Below are 23,949 nucleotides of genomic sequence, written 5' to 3' on the forward strand. Positions count from 1 at the left end.
TGTGCAAGTAACAAAACATGATACTATGTTATGGCATCCATTCTCCCAGTGTGCATTTCCCAGTCGCATCGCGCATCGGGCATCGCCGAATCTCATACAACACATTCCAGCGTGTTTGTTCGCAGGTGCGCCCCTGTTTGTCGCAACGGAGACTTACGAAATGACCCCAAGAAGCAAAATAAGTTATTCGGCTGCTCATAAATCGAATCGGAATGAGCTGACGGGAATGGGAATGCTCCAGAGGCGTATGTCTGCGAATCGTGCGTCCGGCAGCTGCGGTGTTTCCCACGTTGAGAAGAATTTTCTCAGAGTAACCACACGGCCAGGGCTGCCAACCTGGACGATTCCCACGCTAACGGCGCTGCCAACCTTCCCCCTCTCCCCTCCCCTCCCTCCCTCCTCCCCACGCCCGAATAATAATAATAATAAATAAATAAATAATTATAATAATTATTAGATTCCCAAACGGACGACGATTCCAGAATTCCAGATTTTCGCGAAACTTAAAACTTTTCTCGCCCGTCTGTGGTGGCTGTGCGAAGATTGGACAGGGTCTGGTTGGGGATGTCTGTGGGACGTGGGAGGGGGAGGAGGTGGGGTGTGTGGGTATGAGGAGGGGGGGAGGAGGGGGAGGTTAATTAAGGTCTGTGAGAAATGGAAGGTTTGGAGGAGTGATCGTGGGAACGCCGTAACGGCTGAGAGAGTAAAGTTTAAACACACACAACACCGACTGACTTGACCCCCTCTTATATATATTTATATTTATATATTTTTAACGCTCCGACTCATATATCGCATTACTAGTCACTACTACTAGTACTAGTACTACTACTAGTACCAGCGGACCTCTCCTAATTGAGTAGCTCATGGTACTGTCGTTATACATACTGTAGGCATATAAATGGCCCAATTTGACCTCATATATATTTATCCTCGTCTTATATCGTATTACTAGTTACTGTTACTACTAGTAGCCATGTACTAGCGAGCCACCCTCATTTGTTAGCTAGTAGGATGATATAGTCCTGTATATACTATTTACGAGGCTAGTTTATAGTCAATATGGCGCGAATTGACTACCTTCAATATATATATATATATATATATATATATATATATATATATATATTATATATATATATATATTCCTCCTATTAATAGTTACTATTACTACTAGCGCCGTACTAGCAGGCCTACTTGCGTTGCTCTCGGCTTTGAACTATCGTAGTACCCTTGCATGCTACTGCTGGCGATATAGTAGCGAGCTCCCCCACATATATCGCTACTAGAACAACTATCGGCCTAAATATCGTTATTTAGGAAGCTACTAGTCAATAGCTCGATAGGTAAATAGACCAAGATATGGATAAGAAGCTGTCGGCTTGTGACTATCGTAATAGTATTAATAGCTAGCGATACTAGCGAAGACCCCTATAGTACTATTCATTACTACTAGCGATGCTAGCGAAACCGTCGTTCGATAGTAGTAGAACTGTCGTCCTAAATAGCCGCTATTTAATATCGTCAGTGTTGGCTAACAGATAATGGAACTCTGTAGATAAATAGACCGATGCCTGTGACTATCGTAGTACTATTATCGTCTTATTAGCCTTATCTGGTCTGTGATGATATGAATGGCGATAAAAAGATAGTGGCGGTGATTGGAAGGAGAGAGAGAGAGAGAGAGAGAGAGAGAGAGAGAGAGAGAGAGAGAGAGAGAGATAATGACTGGTGATGTCTTATGCTGTACCTGCCGACCGAGATTTTTAAACTTAGATTTAAAGTAAGATTTTAAGTAATTTACTTAAAACAGATTTAAAGTGACGGTCGCCTTCGTTATGTATAATTGATAGAGAGAGAGAGAGAGAGAGAGAGAGACAGAGAGGTGCATTCCACCTCATTAAGAGCGAAAAAGTCAAGGTCATTCAATCTCAACCAATTATACAGGGGCCAGCAGCTACCGTCGAAGCTATCTCTCACACACGGCAAAAAGAACCTGCCTATTAGACCCAGCTCTCTCTCTCTCTCTCTCTCTCTCTCTCTCTCTCTCATAGATTAATTGGTATTCTGTATGTGAATGTCATATTATAATTATTCTTATTTGTTATAAATAAACAACTTATTTATTTTTTGTTATCCACGGAGAGAGAGAGAGAGAGAGAGAGAGAGAGAGAGAGAGAGAGAGAGAGAGAGCAGTTATCGAGGTTTATTGCGGTTAGTCAGTGGTTAGGCTGACATGGGGTTTGAGGATAGCCCGTAGAGAGAGAGAGAGAGAGAGAGAGAGAGAGAGGTGATGTCTAAGTATGGGTCCTAACTTGTATATAGGTTAACGTAACATTCATCACATAAACCTTGTATCTCTCTCTCTCTCTCTCTCTCTCTCTCTCTCTCAATAAACCTATTATATAAGAAAGATACCAGCATTAGTTTTGAGAGAGAGAGAGAGTGGAACGACACATTCCAAATTCTCTCTCTCTCTCTCTCTCTCTCTTCAATATACCGTCGATATATGAAAGATCCTAACATAAGCTTTAAAGAGAGAGAGTGTTTGTAATGTATGGTTCCACTCTCTTCTCTCTCTCTCTCTCTCTCTCTCTCTCTCTCTCTCTCTCTCTCAAAATTAATGCTGGTATCTTTCTTATATAATAGGTTTATTGGAGAGAGAGAGAGAGAGAGAGAGAGAGAGAGAGTGACCTCGTGGTCAAAAGGTCCAGATTGTGGGTGCTGATAAACCCTTCTCAGTAGCCAAATTGTATCGCCTTGGGCCACTTGCTGAGAGAAAGTAAAAGAGTCAGGTGCGCATCTTTCGCTCCCTGCGCCACACACTTTATCCAAACACTTAACAGGGCACTTTACAGGAGGCTCACTTGCTTACATTTAGCACTTTTTTCGCTTATGTGTTAAGTGTTTTTAAGAAAGTTTCGTGTTATGTAGAAGTATAGCCTCTCTCTCTCTCTCTCTCTCTCTCTCTCTCTCTCTCTCTCTCTCTCTCTCTCTATCATTAATCTAGAGACTCTCTCTCTCTCTCTCTCTCTCATCTAATCTCTCTCTCTCTCTCTCTCTCTCTCTCTCTCTCTCTCTCTCTATCATTAATCTAGAGCTCTCTCTCTCTCTCTCTCTCTCTCTCTCTCTCTCTCTCTCTCATTAATCTAGAGACCTCTCTCTCTCTCTCTCTCTCTCTTAATCTAGACTCCTCTCTCTCTCTCTCTTAATCTAGAGACCTCTCTCTCTCTCTCTCTCTCTCTCTCTCTCTCTCTCTCTCTCTCATAAACCATTGACAAAAGAAAGACACAAGCATTGAGAGGCCTCTCTCTCTCTCTCTCTCTCTCTCTCTCTCTCTCTCATTAATCTCTCTCTCTCTCTCTCTCTCTCTCTCTCTCTGTGCCATACTCGTTTGACACATGGACACTTAATGAACAGTCCACGTGGCCCTCCTCCCGAACGCCCAGATTGCAAAGTGTTGATAACAGTCAAAGATGTATTGTGTGAATGTCCAAAATATAACCTTTAGCGATTATCAAATTTTGGAAATAGATCAATGAGGGAAATTGTGTCAGAATCTATTACATTTTAAGTGATACCCATTTTAATGTTCATGAGGAGCTGTGATTTAATTGATAAAATATAAAAAAGTAAATCAATTTAAATACGAAAAACCTTACGGGTCTAATGAATTTTAAAACGACTAGATTTTAAAATTTTAATATATTTATTTTAAATTTTAATATACCTTTTAAGTGAGTATGTATGGAATCGTGAGTATAAAAGTATTTATTATGTGTGTGTACCAATATGAGAGCGTGTGCCATTTGGCAGTTCTTAATTTCATTTTCATTCATTCATTCATCTCTCTCTCTCTCTCTCTCTCTCTCTCTCTCTCTCTCTCTCTCTCTCTCTGTATATATAGAAATATATATTTATTATATTTAAATGTATGCGTATATATAAATATATATATATGTATACTTATATATATATATATATATATATATATATATATATATATATATATATATATATATATATATATATATATATCCACAAATTCTGTATATATCCCTGGTAACTTTGTATAAACTCATGACATCATGAACAAGTTTAGAATCTACTTTCAAAATGCATTTACTCACATTTTGACCTAAGGTCAGTTAGCCAAGTTCAAGGTCACAGTTATTTCCATAATTTTGTGGATATATATATGACCTAATATATATATGTATATATGTATATATATATATATATATATATATACATATAGTAATTTTAAGTTCTTAATATGAAAACTTCAATAATTAGAACTTCTCTTTTCACAGGCAGAGCTGAGGACGTATGTCAATGTGAGTATTAATATATTTATTTAAATAGATATTTTATTTATTTTTTGCATTAATATTTATTTTTGAATTTGAGAACAGTAATATTATAATATATAATATATATATATATATTCACACATATTCTCTCTCTCTCTCTCTCTCTCTCTCTCTAAGTGCCCAGTCGTAAATTTCCATTCATGACTGACTGTCTGAAGGCAGCAGCCACTATCCCCCCCCCTGTACACCCCCTCCGGGAGAACTAGCTTTGGAAATGAAGACATTGTGGAAGGGCTGATCTGAATATAGATGTGTCTTTAAACTCTGCCCTCGTTGATCTGGCGTGGATGGGCATTTTTGTGCGGGTATTTTTGGTGGGTATTTTCTTGTATATTTGTGGGTATTTTCAGTTGGTATTTTCCTGGGTATTTTTGGGGATTGTACTGGTTGTTTTTGTGGGTATTTTCTTGCTTATTTCTGGGTATTTTTGTGGGGATTGTACTGGTTTTTTGTTGGGTATTTTTAGTGGATTTGTATGGATATTTATAGTGGGTATTTTCTTGCTTATTTCTGGGTATTTTTGTGGGGATTGTACTGGTTTTTGTGGGCATTTTTAGTGGGTATTTTTGTTTTTTCGTGGGAATTTTTGTGGGAATTTTGCTGGGCGTATTTGTGAGTAATTTTTATGGGCATTGCAGTGGGTATTTTTGCGGGCATTTTCTTTGCGTTTTCGTGAGCATTTCTTGGGCATTTTCGTGGGTATTTAGTAAGTCATTTGCGAAGGAAAAGCGTGGGTACTATCACAATAATAATAATAATAATAATAATAATAATAATAATAAAATAATAATCCCGTGAATATGTTTATAAAATACAAAATCTTTAAATGTTAGAATAAATGGAATTTCGATACTTTCTTCAGTTTTCTTGTAAAGGAAAAACAAACTTGTAAACAAGACGCATTCTTTGTCTGTCTGTCCACGCCGTCGCGATCTTATTCTGTTTGTTTAACTTTCTTCTCAAACCAGTCCGTCAGCTGTTTGCAACTCTGTCCACAGAGGTAGCTGTTTCAGGGTCTTGTGGTATACTTTTCTATAATTAAAATTTTTGATATAAGTCCGAAATAAGTCTGTTGATAAAGCTTTATTCTGTCCTTATTACCTTCCATCGAGTTCCCCATGTTGATGACTGTCTTCTCTCATTGACATTTTTCTGTCCGCACTTCCCAGTTGATTCTGTCCGCACTTTTCTGTCCGCACGTTATTCTGGACCATTGATATGCCCTTTGATGTTCATTAATGCGAATTTTAATCTGATTCCCGTAATAATTAAGATTACAACCCCAAAGGTATTTCCACACCCTTTTTCTGTCCTTCAGTTTTTTCTGTCTTTTCTAATTGTGTTCTCGTGTTTGAATACTAAGTTTACATTGTCTGTCCACACTAATGAGGGTTTGTGTGCTCAAGAAATTAGGGTGGAAAGGCAATGAAAGGAATTGCATCTTTTCATCTCTTTACAAAGCTCCTGGAATTTATTTTATCATTTGTAAATACATTTTTCATAAATGTCCGTATTTAATTCTAATAATAATAATAATGTCCGATAATAATTATCACTGTTAGAATATGGAAATGATTTTTTAGTTTTCTGTAAAAGACTTTGTATTCTGTCTGTCCACACTGTTTCTGTCCGCACTTTTTCTGTCCGCACTTTACTTTTTCTGTAACTTTTTCTGTCCGAACTTTTTCTGTCCGCACTTTTTCTGTCCGCACTTTTTCTGTCCGCACTTTTTCTGTCCACGCACTTTTTATTCTGTCCGCACTGTTTCTGTCCGCACTTTTTCTGTCCGCACTTTTTCTGTCCGTACTTTTTCTGTCCGCACTTTTTCTGTCCGCACTTTTTCTGTCCGCAGTTTTTCTGTCCACACTTTTTCTGTCCGCACTTTAATCTGTCCGCACTTTAATCTGTCCGCACTTTTTCTGTCCGCACTTTTTCTGTCCGCACTTTTTCTGTCCGCACTTTTTCTGTCCGCACTCTGTCCGCACACTGTTTCTGTCCGCACTTTATTCTGTCCGCACTTTTTCTGTCTGCACTTTTTCTGTCCGCACTTTTCTGTACGCACTTTTTTCTGTCCGCACTTTTTCTGTCCGAACTTTTTCTGTCCGCACTTTATTCTGCCCACACTTTTTCTGTCCGCACTTTTTCTGTTCGCACTTTTTCTGTCACACTTTTTCTGTCCGCACTTTTTCTGCCCGCACTTTATTCTGTCTGCACTGTTTCTGTCCGCACTTTATTCTGTCCGCACTGTTTCTGCCCGCACTTTATTCTGTCCGCACTTATTCTGTCCGCACTGTTTCTGTCCGCACTTTATTCTGTTCGCGCTTTATTCTGTCCGCACTTTTTTCTGTCCTCACTTTTTCTGTCTGCACTTTTTTCCGTCCGCACTTTTTTCTGTCCGGACTTTATTCTGTCCGCACTTTATTCTGTCCGCACTTTATTCTGTCCGCAGTATTTTCTGTCCGCCCTCAGATCTTAAAAACTGCCCAGGCTAGGGGGCTGCAAATTGGTATGTTGATCATCCACCTTCCAGTCATGAAACATACCAAATTGCAGCCCTCTAGCCGTCCTCAGTAGTTTTTATTTGATTTAAGGTTCAAGTTAGCCATGATCGTGCTTCTGGCAGGGCTATAGGTACCAACAACACAGGCCACCACCGGGCCGTGGCTGAAAGTTTCGTGGGCCGCGGCTAAGAATTTTATGGGCCGTGGCTGAGGCCACCACGGACAGAAATCTCGATTCTGCCAAAGAAACTTCGGCGCATTTTTTGCTTGTTAATTCGGTGATGTAGGGGGTGAGGCTGCTAGCCCCATGCCCTGCTCGTGTCTAAAGGAGGCCTTTGTGCCAGCAGAAGGAATATGTTTGTTCTTGACGGTATCCCACCCAAGGGGTGGCCAGACCCGAGATTATTTTGAGGGAAGTGGTATTATTATTATTATTATTTTTTTTCCCTTGGTCTATCACAGTCATCCTATTCGACTGGATGGTTTTTTTAGTGTGGGGGGCGGGGTGGGTTCCGGGTTGCATCCTGCCTCCTTAGGAGTCCATCCCTTTTCTCACTGTGTGCGCTGTTTCTAGTAGCACACTCTTCTGCATGAGTCCTGGAGCTACTTCGGCATCTAGTTTTTCCAGATTCCTTTTCAGGGATCTTGGGATCGTGCCTGTGTTCCTGTGATTATGGATACAATTTCCACTGGCATATTCCATATCCTTCTTATTTCGATTTTCAGGTCTTGATACCCATCAATTTTTTCTCTTTCTTTCTCATACACTCTGGTGTCCATTGGTATTGCCACATCAGTGAGTGACACTTTCTTCTTGATTTTGTCAATCAACGTCACGTCTGGTCTATTGGCACGTATCACCCTATCTGTTCTGATACCTTAGTCCCAGAGGATCTTTGCCTGGTCGTTTTCTATCACTCCCTCAGGTTGGTGTTCGTACCACTTATCACTGCAAGCTAGCTGGTGTTTCTTGCACAGGCTCCAGTGGAGGGCTTTTGCCACTGAATCATGCCTCTCTTTGTACTGGTTCTGTGCAAGCGCCGGACATTCGTTTACTATGTGGTTTATGGTCTCGTCTTTCATACTGCACTTACTGCATATGGGTGAGATGTTATTTCCATCTACTGATCTTTGAACATATCTGGTTCTTAGGCCTGATCTTGTGCCGCTGTTAGCATTCCTTGTGTGTCCTTCTTGAGTTCTCCCCTTTGTAGCCACTGCCTTGTTTCATCGCTGGCCAGTTCTTTAGTCTGTCTCGTGTACTGTCCGTGCATTGGTTTGTTGTGCCATTCCTCTGTTGTGTTTGCAATTTTCCTGTCTCTGTATGTTTCTGGGTCTTCGTCTACTTTTATCAGTCCTTCTTCCCCTGCACCCCTTAGCCACTCGTCTTCACTGGTTTTCAGGTATTGCCCCAGTGCTCTGCTCTCGATGTTGACGCAGTCCTCTATGCTTAGTAGCCCTCTCCCCCCTTCCTTTCGTGTTATGTATAGTCTGTCTGTATTTGCTCTTGGGTGTAGTGCTTTGTGTATTGTCATGATTTCCCAGCTTTCTGGTCTGTGCTGCGGAGTTCAGCCTTCGTCCAGTCAACCACTCCTGCTCTGTATCTGATTACTGGTACTGCCCTTGTGTTTATGGCTTTCGTTGATTTTTGATTGAGTACCGCCTTAAGTCTCTGCATATATTCTTTCCTGATCGTGTCCTTCACCTCTTGGTGCATCCATTTCCTTGATGCTCTTACCATACAGCCTGATGTCGTCCATGAACATCAGATGGCTAATTCTGCTGCCTCCTTTCTTGAGTTGGTACCCAGCATCCATCTTCTGCAGTACATTCGTCATGGGAATCGTGGCTACTGCGAAGAGTAGAGGGGACAGTGAGTCGCCTTGCAAGATCCCTCTCCTGATGTTAACATCTGCTAGCCTTGTCCCAGAGCTTGTGAGTACTGTATTCAGGTTGCGTATTGTATTTTTAAGGAAGCTGATGGTGTTTCTCTTACTGTTGTTCATTACCATTTTGTCTATTATAATAGACAGTAATAATTATTATTGCCTGACCCAGTATTATCATAATTACAAGTGTAGGTAACAGAATTATTATTGATATTATTATTATTATTATTATTATTACTTGTTACTTTTATTATTATCATTATCATGTATAATATTAGTATTGTAATCATTATTATTGCCAGACTCAATATTATCGTTATTATTATTATATTATAAAATAGGTGATTCATCATCATTATCATTATTATTATTATTATTATTATTATTATTATTATTATTAGAAAGAAATACATCAATTCTATATTTCAAGTCGCTCAGAAGACAGTATTCAAGTTTCCTGATAAAAGAAAAAAAAAAGAAGTGGAGACGGGGAGTGGCGCCCCCCCCCAACCCCCACAAAAAAAACTTTCCCACGGCATGGATGAAAATGATAACAAGGGAGTGAGCCCTCAAAAGAGAGAGAGAGAGAAAAAAAGAAAAATTATTTTCTCCGGGAAACCCAATCAAGTGCTTCCATCACTTTGATTAACTCTCTCTCTCTCTCTCTCTCTCTCTCTCTCTCTCTCTCTCTCTCTCTCTCTCTCTCTCATTAGTTTGATTATTTCCTTTTTCTCTCTCTCTCTCTCTCTCATTAGTTTGATTATTTCCTTTCTCTCTCTCTCTCTCTCTCTCTCTCTCTCTCTCTCTCTCTCTCTCTCTCTCTCTCTCTCTCTCTCTCTCTCTCTCTCTCATTAGTTTGATTATTTTCTTTCTCTCTCTCTCTCTCTCTCTCTCTCATTAGTTTGATTATTTCCTTTTCTCTCTCTCTCTCTCTCTCTCTCTCTCTCTCTCTCTCTCTCTCTCTCTCTCTCTCCTCATCATTTTCTCTAATAACTGCTGCTAATCCCAAAAGCCCACAAAATCAGTGCTTTGGGTCCCTCTCTCCTCCTCCTCCTCCTCCCCTCACCCTCCCTCCCCCTCCCAGAGGGGGGTCTACACCCCCACCTACTCCAGTCTACTGTATTTAACTATTAAATCCTTTCGCCTTCTGATTAAATGTCGTGTGAATTATTCTTTTCTTCTTCTTCTTCTTCTTCTCATTCTTCTTCTTCTTCTTCTTATTCTACTTCTCATTCTTCTTCTTCTTCTTCTTCTTCTTCTTCTTCTTCTGATACTGACTTAGGAATAAGATTCACCTCGTGTAAATATTATTCTGAATCGAATTGATTTTTACATTCCTTGGTTTTGATATAGATTTTTTCTTTTTCTCTATCTATCTATCTGTCTATCTATGATCTATCTATCTACAGCATGTATATATATAATTGTATATACGTTATATATATTTATATATATAATATGTATATGAGAGAGAGAGAGAGAGAGAGAGAGAGAGAGAGAGAGAGAACGAGAACGCCTAACTCCACCATCTTCCCAGCGAAGCCGCCCAAATATTAGTTTCCCAGGACCCTCTCTGGTGCCAAATCCACACTAGGGTGGCCCCACCCCTCCCACTCCCCCTCCCTCAGGAGTGCCTGCGTATCCAGGCACTGGTCTTGTGGGGGAGGGGTTTAGAAATCGGACGCACTGGGGAAAGAGAGAGAAAGTATGAGCAGAGATTCAATTAAATCATCTTCTTTAGTTTTCTGTAAAAGAGAACTATTCTAGTTATAATCGTGCGTCTGGTACCGATATAGGCCAGGCCACCACCGGGCCGGGGTTAAAGTTCCATGGGCCGCGGCTAATACAGCATTATACCGAGAACACCGAAAGACAGATCTGTATCTGGTGGCCTTGATTACACGCTGTACAGAAAACCTGATTGCGCCAAGAAACTTCGGCGCATTTTTTCTTGTTTATATTTGAAAGACTCAGTGATATATTATCTAAACCTTTAATATAAACATAAATAAAACAAATCTCTCCTTCACTAATACTGATATTATTATTATTATTATTATTATTATTATTATTATTATTATTATTATTATTATTATTATTATTGTACAAATTCTTGAAGGATTTACCACAGATGCCTTCAACTAAAAGTGGCGCATACGTCCTTAGATTTGATCAATATCCGGCCCACCCTGTTTTAAGGGTGGGAGTGGGGAATACCCCTTCGTTAATTGGCCGCTGGGAATTGCAATTCAAACACAATTTCCTTGTAATTTCCCTGGGATACAGGACATCTTCTTCTCTGGGGGAACCACAGGGGAAGACGGTCCCCCTGTTTTGGGGGTCTAGGGAGAATCCCCATTTCGTGGGGACCGTCATTTTTCGTATTAACTGGGGAGCCTATATCAGTCTTCCACCCCTAGCAGAGTCTCTCTCTCTCTCTCTCTCTCTCTCTCTCTCTCTCTCTCTCTCTCTCTCTCAAGTGCGTTTCTGTGGGAAAAGTCCTCTTGTTTCATGTGTCAAAATGACCCCTTTCGTCCCTCCCCTCCCCTGCCACCCCCATCCAATTTCCCATACTTATATCGCCCTCCCCACCCCCCACTCTCTCCCCCTCCACTTTCAACCGTAGATGCAACCGCCCTTCCACAATATCCTTTGGGAAGAGATTGGCTGGAAGTTCTCAAGTCACTTCTCGTTCCAGGGAGGAAGGTCGGAATTCACCCCTCCTCCCCCCACCCCTCCCTGCTCTGCTCTGAATGACTGGGTTAGGTTTCCTGGACGCTGTTAAACAGTCCTGGAAGAAACGTTTCCGCTTTGAAGGACTGGATTAAGTTTCCAGGACGTTATTAAACAGTCCTGGAAGAAAACATTTTTGCTGTGGATGGTTGGGCTGGATTAAACTACCCTGGAAGAAATGTTTCTGCTTTGGAAGAATGGGTTAAGTTTCCAGAACGCTGTTAAACAGTCCTGGAAGAAACTTTCTGCTCTGGATGTTTGGATTAAGTTTCTAGGACGTACTGAAGAATCCTGGAAGAAACGTTTCTACTCTGGACGACTGGATTAAGTTTCCAGGACATTACTGAAGAATTCTGGAGAAAACGTTCCTGGTTTGGAAGGCTGGATTTAGTTTCCAGGACATAATTAAACAGTTCTGGAAGAAACGTTTGTGCTCTGGGTGATTAGATTAAGTTTCCAGGATGATGTTAAATAGTCCTGGAAGAAACGTTTCTTCTTTCAATGACTTGATTCAATTTCCAGGACATTGCTGAAGAATGGTTTGAATGATTGGATTAAAGTTCCAGGACATTTTTAAACAGTCCTGGAAGGAATGCTATTGCTTTGAATGACTGGACTAAGTTTCCAGGACATTTCTAAGGAACACTGGAAAACAAAGGAACTGTCTTATTTATGTGATTATTTTATTATTTTATGCAAAAGGAAAAACAATCATTAATTTGGAAGCGAGCTTCCACAGAATAGATTTTGTGCAAAATATCCAAAAAATTGAAATCTACAACAAAATATAGTAGAAATTAATAAATAGATCATCGGATAAATGAATGAAAGAATAAAGAAATGAGTAAAATAAATAAATAAATAAATAGAGTTCCAAGAAACATTACCCTGGATTCTGGAAGACAGCGATAATGGCCCTCCCCAGAGGCCAATTTAAATACTTCCAGGACAGACGACGTCGATTTAAAATAAAAAAAAACGGGGGTGGGGAAGGGAGTTCATCTCACTCTTCACCCCTTCTCCTACCCCTCTCCCCCTTCCCTCCCCCTGCCTGCCTTAGCCCCGCTCCCCGGCGAAGGACCTCTCCCAATTTTGGATACGTGTGGGAATATCTTCTCAGTCTGGGATAGGTTCAGTCTCCCAGGACCTGCACGTGTCTAGACGCGTGTGTGGCTGGCACAGGCGACTGACTTGCCTTCGGTCCTACGGAATTCTCTCTCTCTCTCTCTCTCTCTCTCTCTCTCTCTCTCTCTCTCTCTCTCTCTCTCTCTCTCTCTCAGTGTGTGTGTGTGTGTGCTTTTAACTTACTTCCCAGGGATTTAAGTCGCCTCCGGGGGGTGAAGGGACGACGGGTACTCTTTCTTGGTACTTTTTCTTTCTTTCCCCTCAGGGGGGCCTTTTTGATCTGAAGCGCCTTCAGGAGGGATTTTGGCTTTCCCCAACGTCTGCAGGAGACAGTCCTGCTACAGGAGACGCTCCAGTAGCCTGGTCTTCCCATCGTCTACAGGAGACACTCCTGTAGTGAGGATTTCCTGTCGTCTCAGGAGATGCTCTTGTAGTTTTGGGTTTCCCTTCGTCTACAGGAGACAGTCCTTCAGTTTGTGTTCCCCAAGACTGCTACGGGAGACAGTTTGTGTTTTCCACTGTCTATAGGAAACAATTTGTCTCTTTCAGTCGTCTACAGGAGACACCTTGTTGTCCCCAAATGTCTACAGGAGACAATTTGTTGTCCCCAAATGTCTGCAGGAGACACTTTGTTGTCCCTAAATGTCTGCAGGAGACACTTTGTTGTCCACAAATGCCTACAGAAAACAATTTGGTTTCAACCACAACAGGAGACAATTCAGTTTCATATTAGGAACTTTCCCAAATGACGTGACATACACAGGGGGCTCCAAGCTCCCCCCTAGAGGAAGGGGATGGAAATATAGGAGGTGGGATGATGGGGCTGGATAATAACACCACCCCCATACTAGGGTCAGTTTTGGAATCTAAATTTAGCTTTTCTCTAGAAATTGAAACGTAAGGTTTTCCGATATTCTCTGTCTGAAGGAGAACATCCCCCTTCTTCAGGAGGACCTTCCCTTCCTCAGGAGGACCTCCCCTTCCTCAGGAGGACCTCCCCTTCCTCAGGAGGACCTCCCCTTCCTCAGGAGGACCTCCCCTTCGGGAAGGTCTCCCCTTCTTCAGGAAGATCCCTCCTTCTTCAGGAAGCTCTCCCCTTCTTCAGGAAGACCTCCCTTCTTCAGGAGAACTACCTCTTCTTCAGGAGGACGTTCCTTCTCCTCAAGGACCTCTTCCTTCTTCAGGAGGACCTTCCTTCCCCTCAAGGACCTCTTCCTTCTTCAGGAGGACCTTCCTTCTCCTCAAGGACCTCTTCCTTCTTCAGGAGGATCTATTTATCTTTTTCATGAGGATCTATTTCTACTTCTGGGATCTCCCCTTCTTCAGAAGGATTTAGAGGGAGCTTCCTGCCCCCCAGGAGGCTCTGTGCACATCCGTGTGAATGCACTAAGGGCGTTTAGGCAGTGTGTGTGTGTGTGTGTGCGTTTGTGTGTGCGTGTAGGAACTGCACGTGCCAAAAACGGCTGCAGAAGACGGCGAGTGATAAAACACGCGCTGAGCCCCCTCGCACACTCACGCGCGTGCACACGCGCGCACGCCCTTGCACTCTCAGAGTTATTATCTCACCAGAGACAGACACACACGCACGCACGCACACGGGAGAGAGAGAGAGAGAGAGAGAGAGAGAGAGAGAGAGAGAGATTGATTGTGGCCAGGGTATTTAAATCTGGAAGACCACTTTTGTGTAGTGTGGTTGATTATTTTTTGGTTAATTAGTGCCGGTTAATGAGTTCTGGTTAATTATTGATGGTTGGTTTTTTGGTTAATTATTAGTTTTAATGATTTCTGGGTAATTATTTGGGCTAATTATTTACTGTTAATTATTTATGTTAATTATTTTTGGGTAATTATTGCTGGTTAATTATCTCTGGGTAACTATTTCTTGCTAATTATTTTTGGTTAATTATTGTTTGCAATTATTTCTGATTAATCATTGCAGGGTAATTATTTCTGGTTCTTGCTGGTTAATGATTTATGCCAATTATTTTTGGTTAATTGTTGCTGGTTAATTGATTTTAGTTTATTAAGGCTGTTAATTAGTTATTTTTGGTTAATTATTTCTGGTTGATAACTTCTGATCAATCATTGCTGGGTATTGATTTCTAGTTAATTATTACTGGTGAATGATTTCTGGTTAGTTACAGCTGGTTGATGATCTCTGCTAAATTATTCCTGGTTAATATTTTCCGGTCAGTTATTGTTGGTGAATGATTTTCTGGTTAATTATTGCTGGTGAGTGATTTTTGGTTAAATATTGCTGGTTAATGATCTTTGGTTAATTATTGCTGGTTAATGATTTTTGATTAATTATTGCTGGTTAATGAATTTTGGCTGGTTAATTGATTTTTCGTTAATTTTTGTTGGTTAATTATTGCCAGTTAATGATTTTTGGTTAATTATTACTGGTTAATGATTTTTGGTTAAAAACATTGCTGGTTAATGATTTTTGGTTAATTATGGCTGGTTGATGATTTTTGGTTAATTATTGCTGGTTAATGATTTTTGGTTAATTATTGTTGGTTAATGATTTTTCGTTAATTATTGCTGACTAATGATTTTTGATCAATCATTGCTGGTTATTGATTTCTAGTTAATTATTACTGTTTAATGATTTCTGGTTAACTATTGCTAGTTAATGATTTTTGGTTAATCATTGCTGGTTAATCACCTCGCATTCTCGCTTTATGGGTCAAAAATGTAATTAGGGTGAGTCATTGACAGAATTACATCAAGGTAAATTATTTTGTATTTCGTCATGAAATGAGTCAATTTTGTAATATAAGAAAATAATTTTTTGTATTGTGTTATAAAATAAATTCATTTTTAATAGTTTGATAAATAATTTTTGTATTTTTTCAAAATAATTCATTTTTAATAGTTTTAAATCATTTTTGTATTTTTCAAAATTGAATTCATTTTTAATAATTGATAAATAAATTTTTCGTATTTTGTCATAAAATGAATTAAATTTTTAATAATTTGATAAATAAAATTTTCGTATTTTGTCAAAAAATGAATTCATTTTTAATAATTTGATATATAAATTTTTTGTATGGTGTCATGAAATTAATAAATGTTTTAATAATTTGATAAATTTTTTGTATTATTTCATAAAATGAATTTATTTTTTGATAATTTGATAAATAAATTTTTTTTATTTTTCATATAATTAATTAATTTTGTAATATTTTGATAAATTGATTATTTGTATTTTGTCTCTAAATGAATAAATTTTATAGCAATAAAATAAAATTCTTTATATTTTGTAATCAAACAAAGTAAATTAATTTTGTAATAATTTAAAGAATATGTTATTGGTATTTTGTCGTAAATTAAATAAAATTTATAATAAATTATATAAAATTATGTCCCCAAATAACTTTTTGTAGCTTTCAAAATTATTTATATTTCGTCACAAAATCAATCAGTGTTATAATAATTCCATATAGATTCCCTTTTAACCTTTATTGTCAGGGTACTCGTTTATACCCACCAAGTCCCCACTCACTGGCGAACGAGAGAGAGAGAGAGAGAGAGAGAGAGAGAGAGAGAGAGAGAGAGAGAGAGAGAGAGAGAATTTCATTCAATAATACTGATCACATAATATCGCATCCTCTGTGTCCCCAACCGCATCCATGACACATGGATGCAATTAAACTGGTGTATGTATCCCTCCCCCTTCTCCCTTCCCCCTCCCTCGTGGCAGGGAGAGTGAGAGGGAGAGGGGGGAGGGAGGTGAGAGGGAGAGAGGGAGGGAGGTATGAGGTAAGGACCCATGTCCCCGACCTTGGCTTCGGAAAGCGGAACCATTCGTTTACGGTTCACTTATACTCAAATCCCTGCTACTACTAATCCCTACTACTGCTACTACTACTACTGCTACTGCTGACACTACTGATGCCCCTTCACCTTCCCCCCCCCTTCCCTTCTCCTCCCCCCCTTTCTCTCCCTCGGCCCATCGAGGGTACAACGCCAGAAGGTACTGTGGCCTTTTTCAAAGCTGATTGGCTCTCTGAATTCATATATACTTACACACTTACACACTTAACACTCACAACTGCACACTTACCACTGACACACTTACTTACACACTTAACATTTACACTCACTCACACACTACACACTTTCACAATGCCACACTTATTTACACACACTTCCATACTTGCACATTGACACGCACAATTACACACTTACACACTTAAATACTCACACTTACACACTTCTACACGTACACACTGAAATAATTACACCCTTACACATACACTCACACTTATTTACACCCTTAAACATGTACACAACACTTACACTTGCACACTGACATACTTACACACTTACGTACACACTTTCAAACTTAATACTTACACACACATCACACACTTACACACTTACTTACACATTAACACACTCACTTACACACTTACACAGACATTGCATGCATGCACGCACTGTGTACGCATAAATCTCATTCATCCTAGCATCCGGCAACACACCCACCCAACCCACCCATTCGTTCATTCATAAAATATGACGTAACTCATTCATATTTTTTTATTAACATGCTGAGAGAGAGAGAGAGAGAGAGAGAGAGAGAGAGAGACAGATTGAGGGAGAGAAAGAGAGAGACATTAAAGGAGAAAGACATTGAGGGAGAGACAGATTGAGGGAGAAAGAGAGAGACAGATTGAGGGAGAGAGAGAAAGAGGGAGAGAGACAGATTGAGAGAGAGAGAGAGAAAGAGAGAGAAAGTATGCATGAATTTGCATACAAGCTTCTAGATGACCTTTGTTTGTCGTTTTGCGTTCATTGTTTATTTTTATTTACTTTTTGTCGTGTTAATTATTTTCTCTTTTATTGGTGTCAATGGATGTTATTTATATCTGTAGTTATTTATTATTTAGGTGTTGTTATAATAAAAAACACATTTTTTTGGCATATTTGATTGGTTGTAAGTGCATGTGTTGAAAGTTAATAATAATAATAATAATAATAATAATAATAATAATAATAATAATAATAATAATAATAATAATAATAATAATAATATCCTTTATTAAAGCTACTGAGATGGTAAGAAATAAATTTCTATAACCAGTTTTTATAAAAATAAAGTGTTTAATGACATTTTAAATTTCCATGTACTTAAATCTGCCTATTTGATCCAATGTGACCTTGACTTAGGTCACTGGTTTGTAATTTGGACCTTTAAAATAGCAGTGCAAAATGATTGACCTTGAAAATAAGGTGAAATATAAATTGACATTAATGATACCATTATTATTATTATTATTATTATTATTATTATTATTATTATTATTATTATTATTATTATTATTAACATGTAAGGCAAAAATATGTACCCCAATGCTGTTGTTATTATTATTATTATTATTATTATTATTATTATTATTATTATTATTATTATTATTATTATTATTAAAAAATATATATCTGTGCTGGTGACAGTTAGGAGAAATATCAGGGAACTGTGAGAGCTAATTATAAAGTTGTTCAAATATCTGTAAAAACTATGTATATAATATATGTGTATGTGTGTGTGTGTGTGTAAGGGGGTATAGGGAAGGGTGTATCAGGATGGGTGTAGGGGGGGTGGGCCAATTTCCCACACACCCGAATCTTCCCACGTCCATATAAGTTCTAAAACTTAATTTGTCGGGACATTCTGTAACCGAGATCCACTATACTGTAGTGGGTGGTACTGTAATGCCACCACTACCACCACTTCGTTAGGTTTTGTGTGGGGGGTGTGGGGGGGTTGTTCCCACACCACAAACAGGCCACCATTACGTTATACGGTGTTTCTTTGTAGTGGTGTTTTATGTGTGTGTGTTGATGAACCTCTATCTATCTCTTTCTCTTTAGCAAATTATTGTTAGCACTAATGACTTCTCTCTCTCACTCTTTCTCTCTCTCTCTCCCTCTGTTTTTAGAGAGAGAGAGAGAGAGAGAGAGAGAGAGAGAGAGAGAGAAAGGACCAAACATAATGTTTACAAATGATGACCAACTTTCATCTAGGAGAAAAAAAAAATTAAATCATATCCTCTCTCTCTCTCTCTCTCTCTCTCTCTCTCTCTCTCTCTCTCTCTCTCTGTCTAGAGAAATAGAGAAAAAGAGAGAACATGCTATTGCTCTCTCAGACTATAGGGAATATTGACATGAGAGAGATTGGTTGATTCATAAGATTGATTGACTCTCTCTCTCTCTCTCTCTCTCTCTCTCTCTCTCTCTCTCTCTCTCTCTCTCTCTTGACCCAATGCTATTTGCTCCATTGGCATCTGAAGGTTGCAGGGAAAAAGGGCACTTGTGAATGGTCGGTGCCTTGATATTTCATTGGATGGGGGAATGCCCACATGCCCCTCTTGCTTAATTGCATGTCGACAAAAAGCAATGCTGAGAGAGAGAGAGAGAGAGAGAGAGAGAGAGAGAGAGAGAGAGAGAGAGAGAAGAGAGAGAAAGAGTTATAGAGATTTAAAGATAGAGATAGTTTGAAAGGAAGAGAGAGAGAGAGAGATAAAGAGGTATAAAGAGAGATAGAGAAAGAGAGAGAGAGAGAGAGAGAGATTTAAAGATAGAGATAGTTTGAAAGAGAAGAGAGAGAGAGAGATAAAGAGGTATAAAGAGAGATAGAGAATGAGAGGGAGAGAGACAATTGGAAAGAGAGAGAGAGAGAGAGAGAAAGTAGAGATATAAAGAGATAGAGAGAGAGAGAGAGGGAGAGAATTTGAGAGAGATAAAGACAGAGAAAGATAGAGATAAAGAAAGAGAGAGAGAGAGAGAGAGAGAGAGAGAGAGAGAGAGAGAGAGAGAGAGAGAGAGAGAAATATTGAGGAAAAACTAAACTTCCCTCAGTCTGAGGAACATTTTCTCCTCAGTGTAAGAAGCAGCCTTCATGCCCACTTACCCGGGGCATCCGAAACATGCCCAGCTCGTAAAGAGTAATTTCTCTTTTTTCTCTCTCTCTTTTTTTTTTTTGGAAGCAAGGTAAATCATCTTTTAATTACGTTCCGAATTTCTCTGTCATGCCTTTTTCGAATGCGTCCGGGTTACCCATCCAAAACGTGACCCGACTCGATGTAGTCTCTCTCTCTCTCTCTCTCTCTCTCTCTCTCTCTCTCTCTCTCTAACTAATAGCTCCACCCTTTCAGGATGCATCTCAGGACAAGAGAACATGTTCTGTGATGCCCCTGAATTAGTTTATATTTATGGGCATTTTGGGGCATTTAGGGAACATTGCATACCATGTAAAAAAAGATATGATTTATAGGAGGGTATAGACAGTACATAGGGTCCGTTCTATAGAATGCCCCTGCTGGCACATACTTAACCCCTCCTACCTATATTTTATAGATGAGTACATTTACTAATAGGTTTTATCCGAACATAAATCAAACGTCCGGATCATCTCTGATATCTGGATCCATTTTTGAAATCCGGATCCGTATCCTCATCCGGATTCATACTTGTATTTCAGTCAGTATCGACACCCACATATATATTTGTGTCTTGATTCATATCCGAATTCCAGAGACATATTTGTATCCAGGTTCAAATTTATAATCAGATCCATAATGATATCCGGATCCATATTCACAACCAGATCCGTATTAACTTCCGGATCATGTATATAAATGGATCGATAATCATAACGAGATCAGTATTTATTTCTGGATCATGTATGTAAGTGGATCCGTAATACATTTATATCCAGATCCATATATACAACTGGATCCATATTCAAACCTGGATTTATATTATGCATATACAGTATGTATATGTATATATATACTGTATATATATGTATATTATAAATCCAGGTATGAATGTGGAGCCAGTTGTATATATGGATCCGGGTATAAATATGGTATAGATTTATATTTATATATATATATATATATATATATATATATATATATATATATATATATATATATATATATATATATATATATATATATACATACATACATATATACATACATACATACATACATACACATACTTGTATAAAAAAAGCATACTTGCATAGCAGCACTTATCAATTTCATATATAAAAAACTATTAAGTCCAAATTTGTTATGAATGTCACCATTGTGAAGGAAAAGAGTCCTGTGGGAAAAAACGACATAGGCCTTTTAGTAGGACTCCAGTGATTTGTGGCTCCGAAGAAAAGGTTTAAGGACCTTTGAGGACTCTTAAGGATTCTTAAGGACTTTTCACGTCTTAGGAGAAGAAGCTGTTAATCTGTTCAGGAATTCGAGGGAGATCTCCCTTGTTCACCCTCAGAGAGAGAGAGAGAGAGAGAGAGAGAGAGAGAGAGAGAGAGAGAGAAATCCTTTGATAATTTTGTGGTATATTGTTGAAACACTTGAATAGAGAGAGAGAGAGAGAGAGAGAGAGAGAAATCCTTTGATAATTTTGTGGTATATTGTTTAAACACTTGAATAGAGAGAGAGAGATATTTTGTTTTTGTGGTATATCTGTTTAAACATTTGAATAGAGAGAGAGAGAGAGAGAGAAATTCTTTGGTAATTTTGTGGTATATCTGTTTAAACACTTGAAGAGAGAAAGAGAGAGAGAGAGAGAGAAAGTGAGAGAGGAAAAAATAAAACCAACATTTGATAATTTTAAGATGCATTTCTTCAAACGTACAGCAATATATTATTATTATTATTATTATTATTATTATTATTATTATTATTATTATTATTATTATTATTATTATTATATGCCCCAAAAAAGTGTCCCAAGAATGTCCTCAGAATTTCCCACGCCCAAATCCCATTATCTGATCGAAGGGCTCCCAAAGTATCCCACAGGAATGTGCCTAGGACCCCCTTGACCACTGTTGGGTCATTCAGAGGCTTCCGTGGGAAAGGTGACCTGACCTAACCTACCTTTGACCTGACCTGACCTTAGGTCACTTACTGCATACCTCTCTCTTGTACTTTGGGTCGTTAGTGACTCTTAGTATTTTCTGTAATCTTATCTCTCTCTCTCTCTCTCTCTCTCTCTCTCTCTCTCTCTCTCTCTCTCTCTCTCTCTCTCTCATTTTCTCTCTCTCTCTCTCTCCCATTACATTCTCTGTCTCTCTCTTTTCCTCATGACATTTTCTCTCTCTCTCTCTCTCTCTCTCTCTCATGACATTCTCTAACTCTCTCTCTCTCTCTCCTCCCCATTACATTCTCTGTCTCTCTCTTTTCCTCATGACATTTTCTCACTCTCTGTCTCTTCCCCATTACATTCTCTCTCTCTCTCTCTCTCTCTCTCTCTCTCTCTCTCTCTCTCTCTCCTCTCCTCCCCATTACGTTCTCTCTCTCTCTCTCTCTCTCTCTCTCTCTCTCTCTCTCTCTCTCTCTCTCTCTCTCCCCCATTACATTCTCTCTCTCTCTTTCTCTCTCCTCCCCATTACACTCTCTCTCTCTCTCTCTCTCTCTCTCTCTCTCTCTCTCCCCTCCCATTACATTCTCTCTCTCTCTCTCTCTCTCTCTCTCTCTCTCTCTCTCTCTCTCTCCCTCCCCCCATTACATTCTCTCTCTCTCTCTCTCTCTCTCTCTCTCTCTCTCTCTCTCTCTCTCTCTCTCTCTCTCTCTCCCCATTACATTTCTCTCTCTCCTCTCTCATCTCTCTCTCTCTCTCTCTCACTCTCTCTCTCTCTCTCATGACATTCTCTCTCTCTCTCTCTCTCTCCCCATTACTCTCTCTCTCTCTCTCTCTCTCTCTCTCTCTCTCTCTCTCTCTCTCTCTCTCTCTCTCCTCCCCATTACATTCTCTCTCTCTCTCTCTCTCTCTCTCTCTCTCTCTCTCTCTCTCATTCTCTCTCTCTCTCTCTCTCTCTCTCTCTCTCTCTCAAACCAGGCCCTATGGCCACATCTTCCCATGACCATTTTGGTCCCTAAAAAAAAAAAAAAAAAAAAATGAAAAAAAGGAATGACGGTAAAAGGGTCTTGCCAAAACCAGACCGAACTCGGGCCGTTTCTGTCCCTCCACCTTTGTATATGAACAGATTTTTCTACCTTTGTAAAAATATTTATATATATATATTTATATATTTATTATCATTTCCTTCGCTTTCGTTCATTTTTCCACAAGAGTCATAACAAGAGATGCATAACGTTTGCGTGAGGGTGAGTGGAATGCAGAGAAGAGAGAGAGAGAGAGAGAGAGAGAGAGAGAGAAGAGAGAGACAGAGAAAGAAAAAAAAAAATCATGGAGAGAGAGAGAGAGAAAAAAATATCATGAGGAAGAGAGAGAGAGGGAAATTTCTTGAGGAATAGAGAGAGAGTGAGAGAAAATATCATAAAGAGAGAGAGAGAGAGAGAGAGAGAGAGAGAGAGAGAGAGAGAGAAAATATCATAAAGAAAGAGAGAGAGAGAGAGAAAAAAATATGAGGAAGAGAGAGAGAGAGAGAGAGAGAGAGAGAAATTTCATGAGGAATAGAGAGAGTGAGAGAAAATATCATAAAGAGAGAGAGAGAGAGAGAAAAAATATCATGAGGAAGAGAGAGAGAGAGAGAAATTTCTTGAGGAATAGAGAGAGAAAGTGAGAGAAAATATCATAAAGAGAGAGAGAGAGAGAGAAAATATCATAAAGAGAGAGAGAGATAGAGAGAGAAAATTTCATGAGGAAGAGAGAGAGAGAGAAATTTCTTGAGGAATAGAGAGAGAGAGTGAGAGAAAATATAAACAGAGAGAGAGAGAGAGAGAGAGAGAGAGAGAGAGAAATTTCTTGAGGAATAGAGAGAGAGAGAGAGAAAATATCACAAAGAGAGAGAGAGAGAGAGAGAGAGAGAGAGAGAGAGAGAGAGAGAGAGTTTCATGAGGAAGACAGAGAGAGAAGGAGAGAGAAATTTCATGAGGAAGAGAGAGAGAGAGAGAGAGATGAGATCGTTTTATTTGGAAGGAAAAAAATTGAAATAAAAATCAAGTAAAAAAAAAAAAACTATCTTTTGTACCTTTCAAAAGCAATAGAAATTGCTTTCAAAAGCAGCCGTCTTCCAATAAGGGTTAAGTTTCCTTCTGTCTGTGCTTTTGACAGACAGACAACCGGACTGAACAGACATAGGGTCTGTGACGGACAGAGAGGCACAGAGTCTGTCTCAGACATACATAGAGACTGACAGAGAGGCAGGTGGACAGATCTGTGAAGACAGGTGATTGGAATTGAAAGGGAGAGAGAGAGAGAGAGAGAGAGAGAAGAGAGAGAGAGAGAGAGAGAGAGAAGAAAATTGCACCTGTATTTTTTGAAATTATATATATATATATATATATATATATATATATATATATATATATATAATATACTGATTTTTCA

The 23,949-nt window shown here is 39.0% G+C and overlaps 1 long non-coding RNA gene across 1 annotated transcript in view; it reads left to right on the forward strand.

Annotated features, from left to right (window-relative positions):
• LOC136829871 (uncharacterized) overlaps positions 1-23,949 on the forward strand; it is a 266,304-nt gene that overhangs the window by 102,134 nt on the left and 140,221 nt on the right. Inside the window, exon 2 of the long non-coding RNA XR_010850516.1 lies at positions 4,314-4,337. This is a non-coding gene — a long non-coding RNA (uncharacterized lncRNA). The remainder of the gene's footprint in view (positions 1-4,313; positions 4,338-23,949) is intronic.

This window comes from Macrobrachium rosenbergii, chromosome 45, assembly GCF_040412425.1.
Source record: "Macrobrachium rosenbergii isolate ZJJX-2024 chromosome 45, ASM4041242v1, whole genome shotgun sequence".
NCBI classification, from domain to species: Eukaryota; Metazoa; Arthropoda; class Malacostraca; order Decapoda; family Palaemonidae; genus Macrobrachium; species Macrobrachium rosenbergii.